The sequence below is a fragment of the Patiria miniata genome, unplaced genomic scaffold (genome assembly GCF_015706575.1).
Source record: "Patiria miniata isolate m_02_andy unplaced genomic scaffold, ASM1570657v1 HiC_scaffold_10, whole genome shotgun sequence".
In the NCBI taxonomy this organism is placed as follows: Eukaryota; Metazoa; Echinodermata; class Asteroidea; order Valvatida; family Asterinidae; genus Patiria; species Patiria miniata.
In genome coordinates, this window is record NW_024037048.1 from 2,253,864 (window position 1) to 2,276,986 (window position 23,123).

General features: G+C 38.2%; 1 long non-coding RNA gene across 1 annotated transcript; it reads right to left on the minus strand.

Annotated features, from left to right (window-relative positions):
• Nucleotides 1–4,625: 4,625 nt before the first annotated feature.
• Nucleotides 4,626–10,443, minus strand: LOC119735278. Its single transcript, XR_005272150.1, has 2 exons — nt 10,066–10,443; nt 4,626–6,757 (listed from the first exon to the last, which is right to left on the minus strand). It is a non-coding gene; the product is annotated as an uncharacterized LOC119735278 (long non-coding RNA).
• Between the last annotated feature and the right edge of the window lie 12,680 nt (nt 10,444–23,123).

The window sequence follows — 23,123 nt, forward strand, 5'->3', positions numbered from 1 at the left end:
AGAATCAGCGGGGAAAGAAGACCCTGTTGAGCTTGACTCTAGTCTGACCTTGTGAATAAAAAAAAAAAAAAAAAAAAAAAAAAAAACCTGTATTATTTTGATATTTTTTAATAATTTTGATTTTTTGGGGCAACAAATTTGCTATTTTTAAAAATTAAAATTAGAATATTGTTTATTCCATAACTTGGTTAAAATGGCTTTTTACATTTTTTTCAAAGGAATCTACGTATTTTACTACTTGACCAATTTTTTTTTTTCTTTCATTAGAATTAAAATTAAAGGTTAATTAGAATTGGCAACTTTAAGAGATAGTTGCCATTGTAACCAAAGGCGACATACTCTTAAAATTGGTGGAAATTAATTGTACCAAGTTTAGGGCCGTCTGTTTCTTCCAAACGTCTTTCCAGACAATTTTGAAAAAAAAAACCACCGTGTTTTACGCCATTAATCGGGGGTGTTACCAGACAATATTAATAAAATTTGGATGGCTTTTTCATTATCTGATGTCCCTAAAATTGCCATCCAATATCACTTTTACAACTCATATTACAGATGAATGCTCTCAACTCGTACATACCACCCAGTATTATACAAATATTGAAGCATTCGTCAAAAGTCATACTGCTAACCAGACAAACAAGGAAACAACAGTTCTTTGCCATTCTCAGCCATTCAATGTCATGTGTTCCAATTTAATGAGTCAAGCGTAAAATGTAATTAAAACTTGGTTAAATTGCTCAGGAAAATACTAATGAAGACACTGGTTGTTACAAATTGTACAAGGATTTAAAAAAAAAAAGGATCAAAGTTGATGCCAAAGACGTTCGAAGCTTTGTTTCAATCACTAATTTACGCAGTCCATTGACTTTAAGTGGAAGTAGCTGTAGATACGAAAGCTTAAACCAACATTTTAATTTTAAAATGAAACCACAAAGGTTAACTGATAAGCTATTATCTACTCTTATTATCTCATATTATCTAATAAAATTATATGGTACTCGTGACAGATTTACCCGCGCATTCCGAAAAGAGTCTGACAAAACTGTTTGAAAAATGGCAAACGTCTGATCGACTGAACGAAATTGTGTACACACAAATCTTTAGGATTAATCAATTGTTTTATAGGCAAAGTTATACGCAATGTGGTTACTAACTTAAATTGTTTTCCTAAAATCGGATGCAGCTGCTTTTCATTTTCACTGTGTATCGTCACACAGTTTTATTTCTTGTATTAAAAAAAATAATAACTTTGAAATGATGCATAGAAAAGTAAAATAAAACCATAGAGCTACATTAAATTACTAGTCGGCACTCATGTACAAAGTTGATGCCTTCTTGGGCGCAGTCATGTTTGTGCACAAACTTAAAGACAACTCGAAATTGAGGACGTACAACTCGAAATTGTGTACATCGTTTATACAGGTTTTTGCATATCTGCATTTGTAATCTATACAAGTGCGTTATCGAAACTGATACGGCCAAAACCGCAACCCACGATCAGCAAATGAGCGGTTTTTTTTTTTTTTTTTTTAACCGTCGTGATGCGCTTTAAGTTGTTTGCAAAACGTTCTTTTTGTGTGTTGCATTTGGAGTAACACTTTCAAAATTGAATCCAGCCAATTTCATTATGCTCTTACAACTTGCGCGCGAAGGCAGAGTTAGCGCTGTATAGTCCTGTCAAGTTAAGTTAAGACCTAAAACAAATTGCAATATAAACCAATCAAACAACTTAAAAAAATACACAACATGTGAACAATCTATTTTTTTCTTTTGAGTGGAAGGTCTATGGAGTGGAAGGTTTTTTTCCCAAGCATTTTTTGCCTATATCAGCTTAATGTTTAAGATTCATGACCACATATGCTAGTGCAACAGACAACATTGTGTCGGAAACCAAAAACTTGGTTCCATATTCTACATTTGACGGGGAAAGTGTCTGTTTTAAGTCATAATTTTATTCACGACACTTAGGATAAGGCTTTGATCTGGGACCACGAATATTATTTGTAGAGGTTTATTACCACATCGCTGCCCAATTTCTTCATCTTAATTTTCAATACAAGAAATGTACTCCACTTTTCCACTCTTCTGATGAAATAACATGTATTTAGTATGTTAAATACAAATGTAGTGATATTTTCTTCGCATGATAGCATTAGAAAAATCTGTTGCAATTTGTTCTAGGTCAGCATCCGATTCAATCAAACTCTTCGTAACTTACGATGCATCGCAGCGTTGCAACGCGTCCTGCCATCTAGTTTCATGCAACGTTGTAAGTGCGACGTATGTGTATTTATAGCACCACTCGGCGACAGTTTTATGTATTTAGTCAGCGCACAGTGAATAATCAACAAGGAGTCGTCGGATCTCGAAATTTGTTAAAACGTGAATCAAAATGGCGGTCTTGCTATGCAATTTTGAAGGAAAACAAGCTCTCAGTAGACTGTGTAGCTGCTTGAAATTTCAACTGCAACATTTCAGTCTAATTCATAATTATTCACTGAATTTTCCATTTACAACTTTAAACACATTGCTTCGGTATTATAATCTCGCTTATGTAATGTTTATGGCAATAAACTCACTAAGAAAGTGTCAAGGAACTTACACGCGTTCATCAGAACTTTCGCGTCGCGAGTGGCAAGTGGCAACGCGTCGCAGCACTTCGTGAAATCGGGTGCAGGCCCTGTTTGGTTTTAATTTAACCGGACTACTAGTAATTCAATATATCTCTATGGATCAAACCATCACAGTTACTTTCATCTGCTATAAAGATGCACATTTGAAAGTGCAGTAACTAGAAACCTGCAATTTCGATAGGGTGAAATCACTGTACATATATAATTTCTTGTTCTTGAATTTATGACCACAATACGCCTCTGGAGCACTTAACAACTTAGCTGGGGACCAAACTAATATTGGTTAGAGAGAAAAGAATACAGTTTAGGTTATATAAAGCAAACTCTATTGGATAAGTGGATTGATTGCAACAATTAAAACATAATGAAAGGACGGTCAATGAATCATGTTATATACAAAATCGATTAAGATAATTGCCCTACACATCTTCGGGTCCTCATTCATCCTCCATCAGGTTGAAGTAACTCCATTGGTGCAGTTCATCGGCTAACCAACGTCTCAGTAGCGAACATCAGACACAGATTCATATATCTGGTTGTTAGTCCGGTCAGTTTAAGTTAAGACCCAGAACAAATTGCAATAGAAACCATTCAAAAGAGTCAAACGCGACAAACAAGGTGTGAAAAATCTAATTTTTTCTTTGTATTGGAAGGGAGTTTTGGAAGGGTGTTTTTGCAAGCATTTTTGGGGGTTAAGATTCAAATAAAGGGCATTTCGAGTGCGTTCGAGTACTCCCCCAGCGTACTCGCGCCTGGCTCCTCGCGTGATGACAGACATGCGCAGTGGAGCTCAAGAAACGAACGGTTTCGAATAAAGTTTCGTGCGAGAGCTGGAAACATTGGCGTCGCCAGAATTTTATCTTGGGGGGGGGGCAAAACATGTTTTCCGAAAGAAAAAAAAAATCCTGCTTTTCTCAACATTTTCTCGATTTATCAGTTTTAAAGGGGGGTAGGGACATTTTGCCCCCCCCCCCATTAAATTTACAACAATATGACTTCTCACCTCTTATTTTTTGTCTTTTTTTTGGGGGGGGGAGGGGGATTTTGCAACCTGCTTCATATATCATCTCAACAAAGGTCATTTATTGCAAAAATGATAATAAGACATGAATCTGGGACTGAGAAATATTTCAAATCTTGACTTTTTATAGACTTTGTTACAAAAGTGCGGAAGTGGAACAATAATTCGTAGCCGTAGCTCCGTGCATAGCCGTGGAAGCCCGTTTCGGACACGGCTTTATGGGATACTTAAACCCAAGTGACTTGGGCCAGGCTCGAGAAGATACGTGAGAGGTAAATGAACGCTGTCGTGCTTGCACGAGTAAGTGCAGGGGATGTAAAAGTGTTCATTCGCTTTGAACGTACGCAGGACGGGCATTTACGTCTCAGCCAAAGAAAAGGTTTGCTCATCCACCCACAGTTACAACCCATCGCTACCGTCTTCACTTTTATTATTCAATTTTTCAATTTTGTATTAACCCTAACAGCCTAATTTACTAGGAACCATACCCATTCTGGCAAATTCCAACACCCACATGGGAAATTGTACACTGTTGGACTTAGTTTCTGGAGGTATGCCAACCACAGTGTAAAAGACCATCAGTTTAGGTACTGTACCTATCCCAACAGATTTAAACAAAACCTGCTGTTGAACTTTGATGGTTGAGTTCGGTTATTAATCATGATAACAATGCAAGAGGATTCCAACTCGTTGAGCAGTACAAAATAGCAAAAGAGGATCTCTTATAATGAAAGCTGTCTGGCACAATGCCTGCTGAATGCCGGAATCTCTCTATCGAAGCAATTTGGCAAACACATGTACATTAATTGTACATGATGTGTTTTGAAAATAATCTAGTCGGTAAAGCAAACAGAATGCGCACATAATAGTCTAGTGCGGGAGTCCTCTCAGCATTTAAGCAAGTTTTTGCAAGACATTTACATTTTTATTTGTAATTATTTAAACACGTGATATAATTGATAACAAGTCTTTTATTTTGTTTAAGTTTTTTTTATTTATCGATGATTAAACAAATACAATTACGACGATAGAGCTCCAAAGAAACAGAGATTTGCTTGTGTTTTTAATTTGATTGATAGAAAAAAAATGGTTGACAAACTTTGCCGAAAGATTTCAACATAAATTTGAGTTGAGCACTACAGTGTGTGTACTATACACGTTACATGTACAACATTTCCAATGCATTTCTTTATCACGTCATATGTCACCTATAGGTTCAACACCTACAATTTCACTTTATTGTTCCCTATCCTGTCACTTAGAATGTTCTTTTGTTCTTTTGTATCGCTCAACGAGTTTGACTCAATACGATATCAGGAATGTGTTCACAGCAATGAGAACTTCGGAGGCAATTGAATAAATGACTTTGAATAATGTATGTACGTCCTGGATTTTGTTATGTTCAACATGCTAACTACTGTCAATTTGTCTAATGGTGCATGTGTGCTCCAAGGCCATTTCTGGCATGCCAGATACATCACTTAGTAAAAAGACGGTAAATGACATGGTTATGTAACAGGTTGTGGTTTCCATTTTCCTAAATAAATAGTCATACTCGAGAAATCATCAAAATAAGCTCCATTTCTTTTCTTTTTTTACAAACACCCTGTATAAGCGAATGTTTTAGGATTCATGACCAGTTGCGAGTGCAAGCAGACGACATTGCGTCGGAAAATTTAAAAAAAAAAAAAAAAAAAGTTTAGACGTGTACTGGGCTAAGGTTGTGTTGCTTACAGTACAAACGTACTGTTAGTACTTGAAAATATGAAACAAAACATCTCAAAACACTTTGATCACAATTATAACAAAAATGTCTTTCAGATTGATGAGAAACACATTTTTTATAAGTACATTTTGTAATTTAAACAGCAAAATTTTGAAGATCCTGTTCGAGGTATGAAAATTGATTGGGTCATCTGCTTGTACCCGTCAAGAGTTAAATGCACTAGGCCTACTCAAGAAAAGCATATACTGGAGTCTCGACGAAATGGTTCTTCGGATCAGACCGCAAGTTATTACTTAAAAAAATATTTCAAAGGCACGGTCCACACCCCCCCCCCCCGGCACGTTTTCAAAAATAATCAAAATTTTCAAAATAATTTCTTTTCTCCAAAGCCCAGGCCCAGAATTCAGCTTAATTTTCACTGCAAGTTGTAATCCAGTTTATTTGTCATCACAGCGGTTTTTTTTTAGTATAAATTTATTCTTTAAAATGTATAGGTTGCTTTTACGTTATGCCAACGACCTAAATTCATCACAAAACGATCACATGAATCTGGTATTTTGGATGTTTTCCGTAATAATTAAAATCGGACTCTGGCCTATTGGCGTAGACACTTAAATTTTAACTTTAAATGGATCTCTTCATGTATGGATTTTCCCTGAAACAAATGGTTAATTTGAGCACAACGAGATTTATTTGAAACCAATAAATAGTTGGGACGGGAAAATATAATCAAATTTCTTTTTTTTTTTCCAAGGAAATATCCTGTAGTATTTGATAACAAGTGTTAAATTTAATAGACCTGAGACGTAATGACGTAATGGCTTGTTTTACATGTGCGCTTTCCTATGGGAGCGAAGTTGGGTTGCCAGATAAAGTGGGGTCCGTCTACTACAAAGTATGACGTCACTACGTCTCAGGCCTTATTGTTAGACAAAGAAAGTCGTCTGCTGTGGTCAGTCGTGTTTCGCGAAGTTGTCATACGTGAATGCGAACGGATATTCTGACAGGTAAGCAAGGCAACAAAAACATGACGCCCTCCATATGACTGTTAACGGATGATGAAACATTAGAATCGAAAAAGTGAAGGAAAAAAAAACGAAAACAACTCCACTCCTTTGATGAAATTAGATTCCTTAGCGTGATAGCATGAAAATAAATTCTATTTGCAATTTGTTCTAGGTCATATCAAAAGTTCAATTTACCGGACTGTGTAGCGCTACACGTTGAACCGAGGCCTCGAGGACGTACAATGTACTTGTGAAGGTAAAATTTAACGTGCTCTGCCATTCGTCCGACGAACCACGCAACTGAAGGTACAGACGATCTTGCGGCAACGCCTTTTCTGAAGCGTCATAATTTTCTCCTTATTAGCTTTCACTGCACGAAAGAAAAAAAAAACACAAGCAGATTAACAGATATGATCTGTAATTACCTTTTAATATTATATACAACCCTTGACAAAGTTGGCAAAATATCTTCGAAACATGTTCTATCTGTCCCGCCTTAAGACGAAGTCTTATACAGAGAAATAAGGAAGCCAAGATGGCTTCCACCTGTCTGCCATTCACAGCATTGCAGAGTTTGTGCCCGTGTTCTGATGTCTGCTCTGCAGACCATCTGTGTTCTCCGCCTTAACTATTCATTTCTCTTGAATGGCATAAAGGTACGTTGAGGAACAGGTACGTCGAGGAACAGGACATTGAAAATGTGAAACCAATGTTCAGATTCAAGTTCAATAAATGTAAATGCATTTTTACCCTAACCTATTCCATTTACCCTAAATTTACAAATGTTAAACGAAGTCAATAAATCGTCTGTAAACATTTTAAAATTTTAACTCATGTCTGTAAATCTTAAGAAAACGTCGCAGAGATGAGTGGTATGCAGGAAAAGCATCTACGATATGACATTTTTGACAAAACACCACTGTATATTACACTAAATTGCAGCATGAAGGTGAAGACTCCACAGTCGCGCATTTAAGCTTGAATACAAAAAGTGTTCATGCGTTTTGAACGATTACTCATATAGTAATGCTATATGCATATAGCAAGAAACTAGCACGAAGATACCGCTTAATCCCCGACATACATGTATATAATCCTTGTGGTAATCGAGGAATTGGGTTGTCAAGTTCCTAGCATCAAGCTGTACCTGAAGTTTGGCTATGGAATCGTGTTATGTTCTGAACGTCGTGCATGTTTCCAGTCAAACCAAAATCAAAAAAGACGTAACACTACACAGGAGACGTTTTGTCACCGTCTTTGCAAATATCAACAAAAAAATACGTAACGCCGGGTGGTTTACATTTGTGTCACCTCAGTGGCTGTCTTTACAAATGCTAACAAACGACGTAACAATAGGGTACGTTCGTGTTATCTCAGTCATTTTTTTAAATAAGTGACTCTCCTTTTGAATATATTTCGCCGAATTTTCAAAACAGACGCTCAAAAATAAATAATAATAATTCATTTCGGCTCAAAAACAATACCAGCAAAAAAAGTCCCTTTTGGGGTTAGGAACATCAAGCGTATTTGGTGTGATGTTTGATTTCTTAATAATCCCCGAATTGTTTAAAGAATATAACAAAATTGCATATTGGAGATGGCATTCAACCATAAGCCAACCGACTATCAGTCCTTTCCTTTTCTCAGAGTAAGTGTATAGCAACGCCCTCCCAACTTCTTTTTGTTGTCATCGTTCTGGTTGAGTGGAGTCTAGCTAGGGTGGAGCAGTAATTGTTAAGGTCAACCAAGAAGTCGTTCAATGCACGAAGGAATGGAGCAATCTTTTTGTCGGTTTCCCTGTGGCCGTTCTGGTTGGGCGGAGTTGAGGGAGGATTCAGTAAATACTTGTATCCCATTGGCTCACATAAACGTACCAACGTAGGTTCGTTCAAAACGCATGAACGCTAGTAAAACCATACATGGTACGTGACCTTTAACTGATGTTAAAGGTCACGTAGAGCTGCCGTGATGCATCAATGACTCAACTATGAAAATCATTTTTTGGATCTTACACCGTTTGGAAAATACCACATACATACATGTGTACGAGTATTTATTCATACGTAAGGACAGACAGCGATTGCGTGGTCTCTTTCCTGAACCTTGCATTATAAGTCATGTCACGTCGCTGCTTTTTATTAAAATATATTTTACGACAAAATAGGTTTTAGCAACTGCGCAGTTATGAAAGTTATAAATTCGAGTTAATAGCCTTAATGTGCCTGTAATTTGAAGATAAATTTCAATTTTACAGATAAGTTATCATGTCTTTTCGAACATTTTTAATTGACACGTGTAGTCTAGCACATGATTCATGATTGTAAGGTTGTGGGTTCGAGCCCCGCCGTGACAATTTCACAAGTTTTCATACTTAAGATATAGATCATTTTGTTCGTCGTGAAATGATTGAGTGATTTTGACTACCGTATCAATCCAACTGTGAGGAAACACATCAAAATCATTCTTTTTTGGGGGGGGGGGATGTAATGACAACTGCGCATGCGTATTTGTCTACACAAAGCAATGCAAACTCATTTTGTTAGCATTAGCGATTGACCCTTTTTTTCTAAATAAAATAAACCTGTTAATTTACCGCTGAAGGGTGTCCTTTCAGATGATGACGTCGTGCTGCCTTTTTTATGGGCCCTTTATTCTTTTCTAAACACCTCCATAATTAATTTGCTTGTAGGAAACAAAACTTCCGCTCTACTGGAAGTGAAGGTCTAAACAGTCTGTGCCCGGGAATAACAATTGTTGCCCGAGGCATCATTTACACCCTCACGCAAAAACAAACACGATACTATACTTAGCTCTCAAGATAGAGCTGATACCATTTTCTAATATTTTACCCTTAAACTCCTTGCAATTCAATACCTGATGGCGTCATGATATGACGACAGATTCCCGTCGTTTGTTAAAAAAAAAAACTCGGTTCGTTTTTATTTCGAGGGTATTTTGTCTGCAACTTTGACCTCTCGGGTGAACCGGAAGTAAAGGTCAAAGCGAGTTCACGTACACGACCTAAAAAAAATGTTAATCAATTATGAGAACATGGGTTGACTATTTTGTTCGAGCTATAAAATGAAAGACTAATATTTAGTCAACGAAAATCGTTTGTAATTTGACACCCCATGATGTCATAGTAATTTGCACCACTCGGGATGAGGGTCGACATTAAAAGTTACAGTGCAATATCATAAGCCTTTAACCGTTTTAGGAGGAAACCCACGGAGAAGTATTGTTAGCGACAAACTAGTTTGTGACATTTCAAACATGCAGGTATGACAAAACACAACACAAAAATAAAGATGGCGTCACGTCGATGTACTGTAAACACGCAATACCGTGCTGAATCGCACAGCGCCAATTGTAAACCGCGTAAAACGTGTGGGAAAATCGTAATTTCTATCCCAAGAAGAACTGTTCAAAATTACCTCCCCCCCCCCCCCAAAAAAAAAGGCCATTCGAATTGAGAGAAGTCTGCTTTAGGTTGAAAAGGTCATTTGTTGAATAATATAAAAAAAAAAACCGGTCTCGACTCTTAATTTGATCGCAACTAAACAGGGGCTAGGCTACACGATCGCCATGCTTTATCCTGATGTGTAGACTCCTAAAAAGCACATTACTTGTGCAAGGAGAATAATAAATACATAATAAAATACATTGCAGTATAGTTACCTCCAGCGGGTCTGTGCCTGCGCAGCCCCCTTGCTCACGCTGTGTAGATTTGGATATTCCGCCATTAACGTTTAACAAATTTTCGGCCATCCGCAACGTGACAAAACACGGACTCGGCAAGTTGAAGGCACCAAATGTCCGTCCTTTTATTATTACATGCAACAAGACCGAATCCATATGCCGACCACACGCCTCTTGATCACATACAAACTAAGCTTGTTGATGTGATGTGATGTGATGTGATGTGATGTGATGTAATGGCACGTTTGGCATCTCAAGTGCCCTTTGTGCCAAACTTAGCTTGGGCCAGGTTTTTATACAGTCAATAATAGGTTTGGTTACATAATCAATTCCATGGGATAATCGAATTTGAAAGTACTGGCCCATAATGACGTAACCAAACAAAATAACCAGGTGCATGACAGCGGGCGTATTCGAAACCATTATATCGAACGCCCAATGGTGAAGGGGCTTATAGATTCAAATTTGAAAAAATCGTGACGGAGTGGTCCAAACTTGGCAGATATAGTATTCTTATAGCGCTAGCAGATAGATTCATGATAGCCCTAGCAGTGGCGTAGCAAGGTCATTCTTATTGGGGAAGGAATAAGCTTGAGTTTTTTTTACCGGTCACCTGGCCTCCGGAAAATCAAGAAGTGCATTGTGGTTGCCATATTTATGGTGTAAATAGAGGATCGTCGAATAATTGACCTACCGCGGCAGCATCCTGTCGACGTTAACTTGTGAAATACGAAAAGCACCAAGTCTAAGACAAACGATCTTTATTACCATACATGGTTGCGCAACGGGCGTGGCTAACTCGCAAAACGAGACAGATAGATATAGGTCAATTAAGGACAGGAGTAGTCAAATAAAGGATGACCTCGAATATTGATAGATAATGGCACCTCATAAACCCCATATGCTAAGTGTGTGCGTGTACAACCACTGCCTTGTGGGGTACCGGAACAATGGGAGGTACCCCACAAGGAATGCCCACCGACTTTTTGGTACCCCACAAGTTTTTCACGAAATAGATATATGGATTTTACTCAAAATCTAGGAATTTCCAAGGTGGTTACTGTGTCGCAAATGGATGAGTTTTAGAAAAGGGATATTAAGTCCGAATTTCAGCCCAGGAAATTATCTTTGGTTAAAATAAGAGCATTTTTACATAAGTGTGCGACGTTGCAATTAGGGGCAGGACATTAAGAGAAAACAGTTATGAGAAATATTAAACCCATTATGTAGCACCTTATAAGGGTTTACAAGGGTTTACGATCATGGGCACTACAAGACAAAAGGGGGTACTGTAATGTGGCACAATTGCCGACATTCGCGCGAAATTCCTATAAAAAAAGGGCACTCGTGTGCAAATCAAGGCACTTACGTACAAAAAAAAAGCACTCTATACAAAATATTGGGGAACCGCTGGTAAAAAAAAAAGGTACTTGTGTACAAAATGCCACTCTTTACAAATAGAGGGGGTGGGGAGGTGGTAATTCTTCGCTGCTGGCTACACAACTGCGTAGAGAAACAAATTAAAAGAGGTGACACTTGAAATTATTTTAAGAGGGGTTCCTAATTTGCATTTGTTTTTTTGTTTTTTTTTTATGGGGGGGGGGGGGACCAATGTAGTTTTATTATGGTCAATCAGGTTTGCCAAGAATATGCTTTTCTAATATGGGGAAAGGGTAAATGTGCGCAATTCTAAGGTATTTTATATAGGCATTTATGTAGGCATTTTGGAGCTTTCATTATGTCCTCATAATTATCCAGTCATCCACTCACTTATATGCTTTCGAAACTGGGGTCTTAAAGTAGAATCCTAAAAAATTAAACTAACAATAAACAACAAGCCATAGTCCCCTGATGATGGTGCACCGCACCGAAAGCTCGGGAGTAATTTTCCGGTGAGCACTGTAATATGTTTTTGTTTACTTCTTGTCGTATATGCCCCACAATGCTACGCAGCATCTCCACTTTATATATTTTAGTTTATTTTTAGGATTCTACTTTACAGACCCCAGTTTCGAAAGCATAATTATAAGTGTGGATGACTGAATAATTGTGAGGACATTACAAGTGGCACAGATTCAGTGGCACAGGGGGAGTGGACAGGGCCTAACAAGGTGTGGGGGAAGTACACGACCTACTATTCATCCACTGGTCTAAAAATGACACAGTCTGATTCTGTTTGAGAAAATGTGCTATTTAGTTATTACTCAAAACAAAGGAAAACACTGAAAATACACTTTTTCAGATTTTTGTGCAATTTACCATATTACACTGCACAGAGGATATAAATACCCACAATTTTCTACATGAAAAGACAATGCCTGTAACATAGCCAAAGAAATTTTCTGAGTGCCCTAGGCAAGTGCCATTTTGATAAAAATTGGGTAAAAATGCAATTTGCTAGTTGTAAAAACATGCTGTATTATACGGCCATATAAAGGGGATTTTTCAGAAACTTGCAGTAAGGATGAACTTTGTCATGATATAGTTACTTTTGTGAAATACTTCGCAGTTGACATTTAATAAACAATAACAGCGTTGCTGTTGAAATCGAAGTTTGTCAGGGCAAACTGACATTCCAAACTCAAATATCATGTCTAACTGAAATGAACATGCAGAAACTTTCAGTGACCTTGACCTTTGACCTTTTGACAAAACCAGTAACTTGCTTCTGGCAATACCAAAGTTAGAAATCTCATTTCAAACTCAAGTTATCATCGGAAACTAAGCTCGGAAGTGGACGGACCATGGCAATGGGCATAAAGTTAATCTATTTTAAGTCCTTTCATCAAAGTAAATCGATTTTGTGAGCGTGGCACTTATATGAAGTATTTACACGAAATGACTCTTAAACTTTAATAACCTTTTAATCTTGTAAATCAATAAATTAGTCTTCGAAATTCAATATAAAATCAACCGTGAGACCCCGAACTTGAATTTTGTGGCAATCGAGATGATAAACATCATCTTCATTTATGTCCTGGGCGTCAAATCACGGACCCTTCCTTCTGTTTGAAACTGTAAGTGCCTAATCATAAGAAAGTGGAAAATGATAGAACTTGCTTTCAACAATGTAAGTCACTGTCAAAGTTGCACTTAAAACGAAGAAATTACCGATGACGTCATAAATCATTACAGCGCCCTCTAGCAGCAGGTTGAAAAATGATTAAATGAAAATCTGTTGATGGGTGTGTTATAATGGATGTATAAAGTTATTCTGAATTCATGCGATCTTTCAAATGTTGGTAAACATAAACCTAATGCTTTACTGAATTTGGTAGATTGGTCTTAATACTGCAATGATGATAAGGTAAGTTGTTGCATAGCAACATGTGGCATGTGAGTATGTGTGGTTCTGAAAAGAACCGGAGGGTACTCAACGGTTTTCGGACAGTATGCTCTGCCCGTCGTCAGGAGACCATGGTGCTACCACAACAACGTATGTTATTATTATCACCCTTCACCATGCAAACCTTCAAATCTCATCCAATACTGCAATGGTCGTGAACACAAACATAACTTTGTGTCTATGAAAATGTGTGTTTTAATTTTTGTTGGCCATCAAACCAAATGATAGCCCAACACCGTGTGGTTGTTAGTACAACCTATCTAGTTGAAATCTGTGTTTCCCTAATTAAAATGTACTTCTGTGAAAAATCATCATAAATCTGTGTTATCATGTGGGAGTTTCAGTGTTCCATTATCTCATGGTCACATACGCTTCCGTACTGGTAAGATAAAAGTAAATAGAACATTTCTTAAAACTTGTTTATGAATGTTATTAATTTTTTTTGCTGATTGATACCCATTTCTTTTGTAGTTGTTGTTGTTGTTAATAGCCAGTGTAGTATAATTATTTTTCGTGTAAATCAGTTTTTATGGAATAAACTATATCAAGGAAACATCTCATACGCATGGTACATTGTATTTATAATATATATACACCATTGTTGATTAAAAGGTTATCAATTTAAAATATGCTACTCTAACCTGTAAATACTCTTAAAAGTATTACTCTTAAAAGAATTACTCTTAAAAGCTCTTATGTCTTCTGCTTCTGCTGCTGTATACTATGCAAGCACCGCCAGATGGTGGTTATAACACATAGGTCAAGGTCTGAAGGCATGCACCGGTACACAATTTCACAAATGCAATATTTCATTTAGTAGTGTGTTTAGGATATTTTAATTTTTAATTTGGGTTCTGCATTTTGGTATTTGCTCCAATATCACTTCGGATTGTGGAAGGTACATCCAAATGCCTTAAATGACAAATATAGGAACACCTTGACAACAGACACAGCCAATAGCTGTAAACACCTATCACTATGGGCACAGTCGTACTCTCTGTCTTCAGCACAATTTTAACTTATATGTCACTAAAGCGTTCAAAACTGCCCTTCTTTGTTACTCCCTGTAGCATCAGAAGCTAATGTTAACAAGAGATTTTCCATTCTAGTAAGAAAATACTCACCTATGTTTACCTATATTTGCATATCAGCGCACATGCACACAAACCTTCACTGAAAGAATATTGCTCCCAAGTCTTACTCTCCGCTCCCACTACATGTCCCATAGCTATCCCTAACAGTCCTTAATCCTCCAATTTTCATATGATTTTGCCTAGGGAGTTAGGGTTATTAAATAGCGCTTTAACACATTTGTTTTGTTTGTTTGTTTTTCAAAATTTGGAGGGATGGTAAACAGAGGCGATGTTTTCTTAGTGCTCTGAGTGCTACAATTATATCACAACTCTGTGTATCAAATGCAGGAATTCCTGTCGCATTGAAGCTGAGGGATTCTTCTAGACCTGAGGACCATAGGATGAGTATGAATTTGGCAAAAGGCTGGAATTCAAAGCTGGTAGCTCGGAAGAGATTCAAATACATGCAAGTAGAATTCTGAGGATGTTGAGGACCTTGATCTATCTGAATACTGATGGGAGAAGAAATCATTCTGTTGAAGTGATTTCCTTCACACCTGGATGGAGTGTTGTTCAATACCTTCTTTCTGGCAAGGTGCAATGTTAGAAGGAAGATGAAGTATGAAAATAACCAACTGGGTGGCTCTGACGTGGCCAGATAGGGAGAAAGAGTGAGTTCCCCCAGACGATACATGTAGTACACTACATTTGAACTGTGGACAAGCTTGATTGGAACTCTGGATAAGAGCAAATGCAATTAAGGCTTTGAGCACTGACAAAAGCTCTAGTTGAAGGGCATGTACCGTGATTTTCAGAATATCGGCTGCGCGGAGTATAAGTCACAGCATGCAAAAATCTGCAAAATAAGATTTGAAGTCGGCGTATGTTGTATTTTTATTTATTTTTTTCTCCTCAGGGGAAACTTACTTATTCAGAAGAAACGTTTCTCTTGCGTTTTACAATAAGTATAAACAAATAATATATTAATCATTACATAAAAGAGAGAATGGATCCCATTTCGCATTAAATTTAGCAAGATCACCATTTGTAGTAAATATAAATTTTTCCAATACATAGTATCGTTTTAGCTCATTCTTAAATACTAAAAGAGACGGTTTACTGCCATTCATCTTCATTTTGTAAATGTGGTAACGGCATAAGAGAGAAGACTTAAATTAAGGGCGCTCCAGTTTTTGTTAAGTATGCCAAATAAAATCATCTCGTAATCTACGAACACATTAATATTCAAAGTCTCCTTAATCCAATCACTAATTTGAGTCCAGAACGATAAAGAAATCTCGCAAGTGCAAAATAAGTGAATCAGAGTTTCCTTTTCTACATGTGACAAGAAGGAACACAGGTCGTTCTCCCCTTTACCAATCTTTACCAAATAAGAATTGACGCCCAGGATTCTAACCAATCTGTATTGAAACCATCGTAATTTTGTATCACAAGTAATCGTAAAGGGCATACTGCAGAAAACCAACCACTTAGTGGCAGGGAAATTGATACCCAATTTTGTTTCCAATTTGTCAATGAACTTACTCACAACCTTTTTCACTGAAGTAAAAATATGATAAATACGGTAGTAGAACCTTTTTTATCTGACAAAAGTATCTCAAAATTAAATGGGATAAAAGGAAAGCAAATATTTGACTGAACCCCTTTAAGTAAATCACGAAAAGAATTTTTGACGGCCCTTGACAACTCCTCTCCATACTCTAAAAAGTTAGTCCTAATACTGAATTTTAACATAAAGCGTTCCAAGCTCAAAAAAGCACCTTATCGGTCAAGTAGGTCAAACACAAAGTTAGCCCCTTTGTTTGCCCAGTGTTTGTAAAAAATGCACTTGTTCCCAATCGTAATTTTGTGATTAACTGGCACATGGCATTGCACAAAAGAACTCCAAGCATTGAGAACGTCAATCCAAAACTGGTTTGGGTGAGCTGTCCTCTACGGAAGCTTGAATTGCCTTCCGCGATACCGTGATAATTTATCACAGAAATCCGAAATCCAAAGATAAATCCTTTCTCGATACTGCGTTACTGTGATAATTTATCGCAGAAATCCGGAATTCAAAGATAAATCCTTCCTCGATACCACGTTACCGTGATATTTTATCACAGAAATCCGGAATTCAAAGATAAATCCTTCCTCGATACCGCGTTACTGTGATAATCTATCACAGAAATCCAGAATTCAAAGATACGTATTCCTCGATACCGCGTTACCGTGATAATTTATCCCAGAAATCCGGAATTCAAAGACAAATCGGTAACGAGGAAGGAACTATCTTTGAATTCTGGATTTCTGTGATAAATTATCGCAGTAACGCGGTATCAAAGAAGGAATTATCTCTGAATAAAGGATTTCTGTGATAAATTATCACGGAAACGCGGTATCGAGGAATACGTATCTTTGAATTCAGGATTTTGTGATAAATTATCATGGTAACGCGGTATCGAGGAATACGTATCTTTGAATTCTGGATTTCTGTGATAAATTATCACAGTAACGCGGTATCGAGGAAGGATTTACCTTTGAATTCCGGATTTTTGTGATAAAATATCATGGTAACGCGGTATCGCGGAAGGCAATTCAAGCTTCCCTCTTAAGTGAATGTACAATACTTAGAATGACCGCCTTCCACAAAAAGCACATTCTCAATTTCAGTAATCTTATAAAACAAATTGGGCCAACCTGAGGCCTTAGTGTTCAATAATCTACGGATCCAAGTACACTTAAGAGCACTGATGTAGGATCGCAAATCAATCATCTTAACTCCCCCATGACTGTAATTTTGAATCATCTGATTCCTAGCAACTCTATCGCCACCTTTCCAGATAAATTTATACAACATACCATTTAAATTCTGAATTTAAAACAAAGGTGGGTCAGGGAGTGACAAAATAGAAAAGTAAATTTGGATAAAATAAGCGACTTCACTATGGTGACACGGCAAAGAACGGTTAAATTTCTTCTAGACCATAGTCTGTTCCCAGTTCTAAAAATAAACATGACGACATTGATGGCCCTTTTTCAAAGCTCGGCTTTGTTTCCGATTTCGCTTTATCGCTTGTAGCTTTTAATATTCTGAACAAATTTTTAAATAAATCACTTGCTTCGTAATATCATGCAGTTATGATAATACAGTTTAATGTTTCTGTAAGATAACATTGACTTACGTTGATCTCGAATCTTCAAAGTTAGGCACCCAAATAGCACTGTTAGCAGGCGGAGCCGAATGAAGACCGAGTTTTGGAAAATCTCGGTAACATTCGTCAAATTCAAAATTGTACATGATGCAGCAAAAAATTCGCCCATACGATCCGAGTATATTTGATGCACAAAATCGTCGTTGAATTTCAAGTTTTCTAGATGAAAGCAATGAATTTTAATTATCAACTCATTTAATAGAAAATTAACAAGCAATTAGCAGTAAATTAAACCTATATTATATACTCGGAAATACTCAGGCGCTATCCTATTGTCAACGAATGACTTCGGCAAACTTCGGAAATTTTCGGAAAAAGGAGGAATTCCTCCCGTTTTAGTCACGTGACGTAAATTGTAATACAATGTATTACCGGAGGCTACCGGACCTAAGTTTCATCAGGAATAGTCAGAATCTTTTGGTCTGGGAACCAGACTATTCTAGACAACTGTTCAATTAAAGTACAAGTAGAATCAAAAACTCTGTTATAATTCACAGTCGTCATATTATCAAGGTTGGTGGTAAAATCAATACCAAGTGCCCTACAACAATCTTGAGGACCAACCCACTTCACATTAATATGATCACATAGACCTTTCTGTCGACCCTTATTACCACCAATCCACACCGCATTGGTTTTTTCAATATTTACTTTAAGACCAGAAATGCTAGCAAAATCGCCCAAAATCTTGAAGGCTCTATCAAAAGAACGCTCTGAACCGTCTAAAAATAATACTGTATCATCAGCATACTGAGAAAGTCTATATTCTCTGCCATCTACCTGAATTCCCCTTCAAATCCTATCACAACGAACCATCATGCCCAAAAGAAACAAATACGGGCTCAAACCATCACCTTGTCGACAGCCACGCCCTATTTTAAAAGATTCCGATAAGAATCCATTTTCTAACACCGAAGCTGTCGCTCCACTTTAAAAAAAAACGAAACCATTTCTGTATAGAAGGATCAACATTAAACAGGTCGGCGTATTAGCCACACCGGCGTATTAGCCACACCAACCGCAGCGGTTTCAATTTTGTAAGGCCTCCAAATTCTGTGAAGTGAAAAGGCTCCATGTACGCTATGAAAGCTAAAAAAAAAAGGGCCACACAAGTTATATCAAAACATTTACAGTTGATACTTGTTTTAAAAAAAACTATGGTAATTGATGATAACAAACAAAAATTGCTGGCGGCTGGCCCAGCTGGTCCCCGGCCTAAAAGTAAGCGCATGGCCCGGCAGTGCGTGTGCCGGCCAATGACAACATTTTCCCACAGCACTCGGAGTATGCAACCCACCGTGTGTTGTCTGACTGGAGTGCTACAAATCTTGCTTTGTGACAACAGATGCTGATTTGTTTTGTCCTAAGAATAAATAGGTCTTTTTTTTACAACAAAACTTATCAAATTGTTGTGATTACTAACGAGTAGTAACGTCAAAAAATCAAGTTCTTGATCGTACTTTCTTTGAAAACTGTCAACATGAGACATGCATTTTTATGGTGAATCCATTAATTTTGTAAGGGGTTAAATGTTAGCCCCTGTTTTGCGTTTTACATTGTTCCTTGAATACATTTTCAGAAAAAAATTTATTGTGACGTTGAACAACTGATTGTTTGAATAAAGAAATGTTCCGGACTCCACAAAAAGTATTAGTTTTCTTTTATTTTGTTGAAACAGCAGAAATATTGGTATTTATTGTTCCCAGTTTAAAGTACACCCCTTTATGACTTTGTGGTACCTCAAGTCCGGTAACTATTGGTAATTCATTTCAGCAACCGATTTTTTCCTATAGTACATGAAATACACATTCTTCAAGGCTCAGCATATAAGTCGCCATGTGTATAAGCCGCAGTAAACATTTTCATGCGCAAAATCAACATATAAGCCGCGGCTTATATTCCGAAAATTACGGTAACCGGCTCTCTCTGGCCAAGTGCTAGGTACTGAATGACCATCCAGATGGACTCGCCAACCCTTTCCAAGGCATCCATTGTGATGGTAGAAGATGCAGTTACATTGTCCTGAAAAGGCCATCAATGCAGTAGGTCTTAGCTTAGATGGGTAACTGGAATCCCTTTGGAAATGGCTCTTGGCATAGATGGGAAATGGCACAGGAAAGGCTGCATAGAGCACCTGTGTGGCATGCACCAGGGAACTAGGTCTGTTGTCAAGATGCCAGAAGGTTCTGATGCCATCACATTGTGTCTGACGTTCCCCAGTAATGTGGAAAAGTTAAAAAATGTTTCAAGGAAAGTCAGCTGTCGTTGAAGGAGCTCGATACTGAAGATGAAAAACAACATCAAGTGCGAGTTAGGCAAACTGTAAAAGGCTACACTGGAGATAGGGTCTGTTATAGCCTATCATCTAGATACAAGAGCTAGGTGTTTAGCTACAGTGTGGAGTGTCATGGCCTAGCGGTTAAGAACACTGGACTCATGTTCTGGTGTTTCAGAGGCAACAGTGACGTGGGTTCGAGCCCGCCGGCGGACACTTGTGCTCTTAAGCAAGGCACTTAACCATTATTGCTTCGTCCTTCGGATGGGACGTTAAGCCGTAGGTCCCGTGTGTTGTATAAATGCACGTAAAAGAACCCAATAAACACTTATCGCTAAGAGAAGGGGTTTGCCCTGGTGTTTCTGGTCTCCTGTATAAGCTCCCACGCGGAGTATTTAGGAGAAGAACCAACCAAGAACCAAGAACCAAGTATGCAGAACTCTAACCTCTGATGATCCCCGTATATGGGCACAAGGAAATTAGTATCCCATTGATTGATGGAACTAGCAAACCAACCTGTCTTCAGAGACTGGAGTGCTTTGCTTCATGTAATAGGTTGATAATGGGCCGCCACAATATCACACTTCTACCAACTGAGTAAAAGGCTGAAGTATGGCCGAGACTGGATCCAGTTGGAGGTATCATGACATAGTTCATTCCCTTAAGGAAAGATATCCCTCTCTAAGGCAGCAAACGAATGTATGTTGTAACAGAAGTTCGTGGTCATGGACAACCGTGATGGATAAAACTTCCAGACACTACCTCAAAGAAACTGTCTAAAGAACCCCTTATGTATGAAGTTACATAAACCCACCTCTGACTGGACTCTGTAGGACAAATACCTGTAAGACTCGAAGCAGTGGGAAGATGTCAAAATTCTGCTGTATGCTGAGGATTAAGAAGACCGGTCTACATAACTCCTTGGCTGAAGAAATTAATCTCAGTCAGTTGATGCATGCTGGTTGGAGACAGACAAAGAAGAAGTACTTGTAGGCTGAGCACAGATGAGGATTAACTTATCTCAGAGTATGGAATCCTCAATCAATCAATCAATTCGACATTTATTTTCACATTGACATCCTCGATAACAATTCAGACAAAACAGTATATATATGTATAAACAAAACATTCTTCACAGACAGTATGTAATTAAGTGTAAATATTAAATGATGTCAACATAAAAGAAAAACGTGAAGCACTGCTTTTGTACCTTTCCCTGGGACAGGACAAAACTTAATCAACTACACACAGACTAAGACAGGACAATAGGTTTAAGAGTGAGGCCCGGTACAATATATAAAATAACGACTAAGCAAAGCAGAGACAATTTTTTTTAAGTTAAGTATAAGTATAAGTATTGATGATCGAATTTTTCATTTTGTTTTGCAAATGAAACCACGGTAGTACACTCTTTTAAACCATGTCGAGTTCATTCCAGTATATGACACCACGTTGAAATGGACTGTTTCTAAAAAAGGAAGTTCTATTTTTTTTTCACAAACAGATAACCTTCATATGAATGAAAAGAAGAAGTAAATGAGAATTCTGCACCATAGTCTTGCCAGTTAACCTGAATTATGCAACCAACTATTCAAAGAAACATCCATCCAAGACAAGTGTGCCATGTAGCCGGGAAGTTGCAACAAGTCCTAACGAAATTCCAACAATCTGGACAACAAAGCAGAATGATAATATCGCCAATAAAAGCTACATCAGTTAAGGGTTATATCATGGTAACATGGGCACCAGGGCACCAGACAAAAAAGGAAGAATGAATCTGTGAAGGCCCTGGGGCACAGATGGAAGACTAAGGCAGTAATCCTCAGTGTATTGTCATAATCAACAAAACTTTCCAAAAAGCTGACAAATATAAGCAGGCCAGCTGAGCAAGTTATTCAAGTGATTGATTATCAAGGAATCTGCAGAAAGACTCCTTATTCACGACATTTCCCACACAATCGATCTATTGGGAAGAAGGCAAGGAAAGAATGCAGCATCCAGATGCCAGTAAACGTTTGAGTACAAGTCTATAGAGAGTCAAGAATTTTTTTCTTAACAACATTGTAAACGATATAAGACGAAAAGTGGCATCAGGTTGCAACATTCTATCCAAAGGCAGCTTGAGCGTAGATTCATGAGAGCCTGTAATTGAATGGCAGTAGACCAAGAGGGTTGAAGCCAGATAGGATGGAAGACTGAAACTGAAACGCTTACCCTTAGCCGGCCGAGTGCTGCTAATGGAAAGGCTGTCATCATAAATTCACTGAATAAACAGAATTAGAAGAAAAGAACCCAGGAGGCAATCTCAAACAAGGGAGATGACTCCAAATGTTGGGATTCTGACCACGAGTAAGGAGGTCATCACGAAACAATCGCCCCCGAAGTTAAACCTCCGTCCGAGTCCAAGTGGAATCGAGAGTCGGAACCGCAAACAGGCCCGGGAGAAAATTCTTGTGAAATTTCCATTTTTGATGTGTGGGGCCACGCTGACCACATGTACTCCTAGAACTATGAGGCTCCACGTAGTGGAGCCTCATAGGCAGATTACCCCGCTAAACTGTTTGCTATACAAAACACCAACTAAGTACAAAAACGTCCATCCCAACCAAGCTTTTCCCACAGAACCGCTGCACAGTTTGCCCCTAAACTCCGTACAATACCTCACGACATACTCACGTTATGTGCACCAGACATCGGTGGATTCTGTCGGTTTTTCGGCAAAAAGATGATGAAAAATATGCCCTTTCCGCACTGAGCCAACCTGACACTTGAAACGTGCACGCGCGCATAATGATCGCAGTCATTTTCGGTTCGATCGCTCGGATGAGCGCGCTGCGGGGGGCATGGTAGGAGCGGAACGATAATATGCGCATGCGTACAAGTGCAAGTACGTACCCTCCACGGCGTGCTCTGAGTGATCGAACTGAAAATGACTGCAATCATTCTGCGCGCGTGCACGTTTCAAGTGTCAGGTGGCTCAGTGCGGAAAGGGCATATTTTCATCATTTTTGCCGAAAAAACCGACAGAATCCACCGATGTTTGTTGGTGCACATAACGTAAGTATGTCATGAGGTATTGTATGGAGTTTAGGGGCAAACTGTGCAGCGGTTCTGTGGGAAAAAGCTTG